Raw genomic sequence first — 5,473 nt, 5'->3', positions numbered from 1 at the left:
TCATAAATATGAGACCTAATATTTGTGGTATGTTTAGTTTCTCTCTACCAACATTTTGAGGCAACCTGGTTGTGGCAGTGAGATCTATATGTTTAAACACTTCCTTGTTTATGAGTTCATTTATAAGAATCCATTCTTTGGCAAGATTTATTTCACTTAGACAAAATAAGTTAAATGCCATATTCCTTATTGTGATATCTCCAGTGAGGGTGTATAACTTTGTAATGAACCCAAAGTTAGTCAGAAGGCTCTTGTAATAGCTTGTTTTCCTGTTTGGTATGAAGATGCTGTTAATTGTATTAAATAACTGGGTTGTCAACTAGGATTCAGATTTTGTTGGAAGATGTTTACCTTTAGAGTAGGTGGACGTTTAACTGTTATATACATATTTTTTCCCCCAGTAACATCTAGCAGAACTGGGGGATGAAGTTCAAATATGGGTTCGACCGGAAGTGATGGAGCTTGGAGTTTTACCATCATCCCCCCAGATAAAATTTCTATTGAGGTATTTTCATTTTCGTTTTTGTAAAGAGAGAGAAACTCTTTCTTCACTTATGAAATCTATATATATTTTAATTGGGAATTATTTGGTACACTAAAAATTGTTGCTGTTAATAATTACATTATCATGATGGCAAACTATCATGTGTATTCTCTCTCTCTCTCTGAGCTTTTAGACTAAGTGTTTCAATCTTCCAGATGTTATCACGTTTGCTCCAGTATGCTGAAGATTTGGGTGAGCGTGGATATCCAAGAATGAGTTATGATACATGGAAGCATATAGCTGTTAAAAAGGTACGTGTGGTATATCTTGGGTTTTTTAATGTCATGAATTCAAACAATTTTATATTTTGAGGTATCGTTTTAAGTACTTGAGATGACAACAATGTTATGCATACACTGTTCTCTGTTCAAACCTTAATTTTACAGTTTCTTTAACTCAGGTCAGGTGTATGGTAAAGTACAACATTTTCAAATGGTATTATATAGTATATAATGAGTACTTTAGCTGATGATACCACTAAGTCACATCGTCAACAAAAAATCAGAATTGGAATAGTAATGCTAAATGAGTTGAACTCCTAAATAAAAAGAGACTAAAGAGAAAGGATGAAAAGAGCCAAATGGAAAGCAATACTGCAGGACAGAAGGGACTCTGCTTAGAACGTTTGGTACCATTTACAGTGTGCCACACAAGGTACGTTTAAGGAGTACACCCCTTAAAAGAGATAAAAGTAAAATCACCTATTCTGAGTGATAGTAGTTGATACTAAAGTTCTTAGCAGCATCCTATTGGTCCCCAGGTACAGTGTGTAGTACTGTCTTTGATTTTTTATATCACAGATTCCTTGCTTTACAATCTTTGATTGTTTATAACCAGTTTCCAGGTGGCACAAGATTATCGTGTTGTTAAGACCTCATGTTTGTTAGCTATGAAAAATACAAATTGATTTAAAATTTCATTTTAATGTTTTATTTTTGTAGTCAACTTTATGGTCTTTAGATGTAGATTTTCTTCTTGAATTCTTGGGCACAATCTTAGGCTGTAGCTCCAAGTAGCAATTTCCCTTTAACCTCTTCATTACCGAAAGTTTGTTTGGAGGTAGGTGGGTACCACCATTCAAGTCTACTATACCGCACCGGGTGCATAAAGGTGGTACGCATAGTACCACCAAAACTCCTCTTTTCAGATAGGGACTTCCAATCATTCTGTAATTTCGGTTTGAAGAGTTTGGAGCAAAATAAACAGTATGACACGATGCAGACGTATGATGAACCCAAAAAAAATAGTATTATTACTGCGTATAGTAGTGTGTAGGTGACAGATGAACTGCGTCTCAACAAAAATCACAAAACCAGACAAGCGTAAACATGTAATAACTTCTACCCAAGTAAAAAACCAGTTGTATCATCATTTACTGTATTTATTTATTTATTCACTTATTACATTTTACAAATAAAAGATATGAACACCAGATAAATGAAGGTATAAATAAAGCCCCTTATAGTAACTTTATATATAAAAAACCAAGCCAGAGAAAAAGCAAAAAAGCGATTTTTTCTGAGGACAAGAAACTTGAAAAATTAGTTTAGATACCCCTGATGCCCCTAAAGTTGTTTTCTGTGATGAAACTAATCTTAGAAAACGTAGAAAATACATTGACCAATGTTTTTGAAAGATATACTAAAAAATTTGCGATTTCCATATTTATTGGCGGGGCTTTCGCTTTAGTTTTTGCTCTTTTTTTTTTTTTTTTTTTTTTTTTTTGTTATTACGTGCTTATTTACTGTTCTATTTTGATAATACTTTATGTGCATGTTCCAGGTGCGATATACCAACATTCTGTAAGCACCGAATTTCTATTCAAGACCGTAGTTTTCTCACCGACCACCAGTGTCCCTTGTACAAAGGACACTGAGTTCCCTTTTTTTTTTTTTCATAAAATCATTTATTTTCCCTGTAGGATGATAAAACTAACGAAAATATGCGTTATTATAGTACTAATAATACCTGATAATTTCATTAGCCTGTCTTGATTAGTGTATTTTTGGCAATATTTTTACGATCGGCACCCCTCCAAACTGGAGTCACTACCGAGAGATTCAGTTCGGCAGCGAACGCAATGTTTACATTCTGCTCACCCACCCGGTAAAGAAGGGGTTAATTGTTTTGTTTGAATTTCAGATGTGTATATCTGTAGAATGTGGAATGGTTGTCTTCTTTTCCTGTCTGCTGTTTTCAAAGTTGCAGCCTGGTAGGGATAGAGAATTGGAGGCATCACTAGCATCAGCATTATCACAAAAAGAAAGAGGTAATGATTATGGATTTAGCATGATATTTTTATTTTTTGCTTTACTCATGTTATAATTATTTACTAAATACCTTGAAACAACTTACGCATATCATATTTTTAGTGCCATAGAACTGTTTAAGAGGATTTTGCTCTCAAGTAGACTTAAATTGAAGAAAAACAGATATGAAGAATTCAGAAAGAAAGTGGAAGATGCCAAAGAGAATAAATTGAAAGTATGTGGCAGAAATCAGTGCAGATTTTGTGCCAGGTGAGATGTAAAATGGTGTGAAAAATGTTATGCCATTTGTTTTGTATCTTTAGTAACTGCTGAGTAGGAATATCACCTTTAAAATGCAGTGTGTTAATGAATATACTGTAACTGAAATCCTCTTTTCAGATTTATGTATGATTTAGAATACTCTACTCTTAAATTTTGTACATGAACTTCCCTGTCAGATATTATACTTAACTATTTAGTGCTCCGACGTTCCCGACAGAATTTCAAATCTCGCGGCACATGCGACAGGTATGTCAGGTGTTCTACCTTACCCGCCTCTGGGTGGTGGGTGTACGAACCAATCCCCCTTGCTTGTCAGATTTTTCTCTGTCGCGGGAACAATAACAACTGTTGTCGGTTCCTCTCGATAGTTTTTCGATTCTCGCTTGCCTGGAGTTAATTTGGACTTCTTTTGGTGACGTATTCGCTTTGTTTGGCTTGGCATACGCTAATTGTGGACCGTTTTGATTTTGATTTGGATTTTCTTTAACGATGTCTGACCTAGATTTCAGTAGCTAATACTTCTGTTTTGTTTAGGGTTTGCGTGAATGATGGATGTAAGGTGAGGTTGCCGAAAGCTTCCGTGGACCCTCACCACGGTTTGCATGCAAAATGCAGGGGGAATGAATGTTCTTTTGCTAACCCTTGTAGTGAATGTAAGGTATTGAATGAAGAAGAATATAAGGCTCTCTTCTTATGTTAGGAAGTTGGAACTGTATAGAGTACGTAAGGCTTCCTCTAGAAGTTCTAGTAGGTCTAGAATGAGTGAGTTGGATGTGGATCCTATGACTAATGTAGAAGTAGAACCTTCTCTCCAAGTTGCAGCCCCTGCTCCCCGCACCGAAGCCGAAGATTCGTCTTCGGAGGCGGCGGCTCTTAGAGCCACGATTCTATCTATGGATCACAAGATTCGTCAGTTGGAAGGTAAGGAGTGTTATGATCAGTGCAGTGTCCCCGTGTTGTGAAGGGTGCGTCTGACCGGCTCCTTAGTGCCTCTAGGCCTAGACCTCTTCCAGACTCCCAGTTCCAGTGGAGTAGGAAAGTCGAAAGCCGCAAGAGGGCTAGGGAGAACCCCCATCGGTCAGGCGTCCCCTCGCAGATCCTGAAGTACGCTCCCAGGCTGCCTCGGATCGCTACAAGAAGGAGCTCCTACGCCAATGCTTCTCCTCTTCGTCGTCTCCCTCTCCGAAGAGAGGTTGGAACTCCCCGGATGCGTCGCGCCCGTTGAAGAGGGCTTGGAAGGCTCCCTGCAGTCCTTTGGCTTCTAGTCCGGAGGTTTTCCGGAAGAATTGTCAGTGGAGGCGAAGAAACCCAAGAGATCCTGCGATCGTCTTATTCTCGCGCTCCTCGTTCTGCGCCTGCTTCCGAGGAAGAACAACAAGATTCTCCTACTAGAATACTCGCGGGACTTCAAGCTCAGATCACGGCGCTGGCAGATTCGCTAGCATTTAGATCACGTAGGAAGAAGGACGTTTCTCTTCCGATCAAGAGATCTAGGTGCCGCTCTTCAGAGGATCGTTCTCCTCTTTTTAGGCTGTCCTCCTTCATATGGGGAGTTTTTCGTATGAGGTAGGGGCTCACATGAGTGCCCTCGCTCTCCTGGCTCTCTTTCGACTTCAAGGCGCCAAACTTCGGTCGGACGCTCTATGGAGAAAGAAGTTTTTTTCTCCAGATTGGATTCCCGCTTCCGGTAAGCGCACTGCGCCTGCACATCATGCTATTTCTTCGACTCCCTCGCATGGGACTTCTCCTCAGCAGCCTCAAGAACCTAGAAGGCGCCCTTCTACAAGTAGGCGTTCTTCTTCCAGATGTTTCGCTCTCCTCGAAGGGGTTCGATCGTGACTTCTCTCCTTACAGGCGTCAAGAGTCTGGTAGGAGCCGTGCGCCTGATAGGCGTCATGCTGTTAGCCCGTCCGCTCCCCGCAAGGTAGGCGCCAAGAGCCTACTGCACGTCGATCTCCTAGTAGGCGTTCGTCTCTTTTAAGGCGTCCTACTCCTGATTATTCTCCTCGGGGCAGACAACAAGAGTCTTTCAAGCGCCCTTCTCCGTGTAGCGCTCTCCCTCTTCTAGACGCTCTACTTCTGACCGTTCGTCTCTTGGTGGGCACCAGGAACCTCGCAAGCGCCCTTCTCCAGGTAGGCGCTCGTTAGCTTTGAAGCGCCCTTCTCCTGAATGTTATCCTCTTGTTAGAGGTCAAGAGTTTCGCAAGCAGCCTTCTCCTAGTAGGGCGCATTTTCGCCTTCCAGTCGAACTTCCGTTGATCGTACTCAACTGGACAGAATAGAGAGCCGCGCAAGCACACTGCTCCCGATAGGCGCTCTTCTCCTGGCAGCCACTCGCCTCAGGATAGGCGCACAGAGTCTGGTAGGCGCTCGCCTCCTCGTCAAGCGCCCTGTGGAT

The 5,473-nt window shown here is 41.1% G+C and overlaps 1 long non-coding RNA gene across 1 annotated transcript; it reads left to right on the top strand.

Moving 5' to 3' along the window:
- The first annotated feature begins 417 nt into the window (after positions 1-417).
- Positions 418-2,813, top strand: LOC135202967 (uncharacterized). The gene is made up of 3 exons (XR_010311836.1): positions 418-505; positions 700-795; positions 2,687-2,813. It is a non-coding gene; the product is annotated as an uncharacterized LOC135202967 (long non-coding RNA).
- Positions 2,814-5,473: the final 2,660 nt, after the last annotated feature.

The sequence above is a fragment of the Macrobrachium nipponense genome, chromosome 33 (assembly GCF_015104395.2).
Source record: "Macrobrachium nipponense isolate FS-2020 chromosome 33, ASM1510439v2, whole genome shotgun sequence".
NCBI lineage: Eukaryota > Metazoa > Arthropoda > Malacostraca > Decapoda > Palaemonidae > Macrobrachium > Macrobrachium nipponense.
The sequence above is the reverse complement of the archived record's forward strand: the minus strand, read 5'-3'. Positions and strand labels throughout refer to the sequence as shown.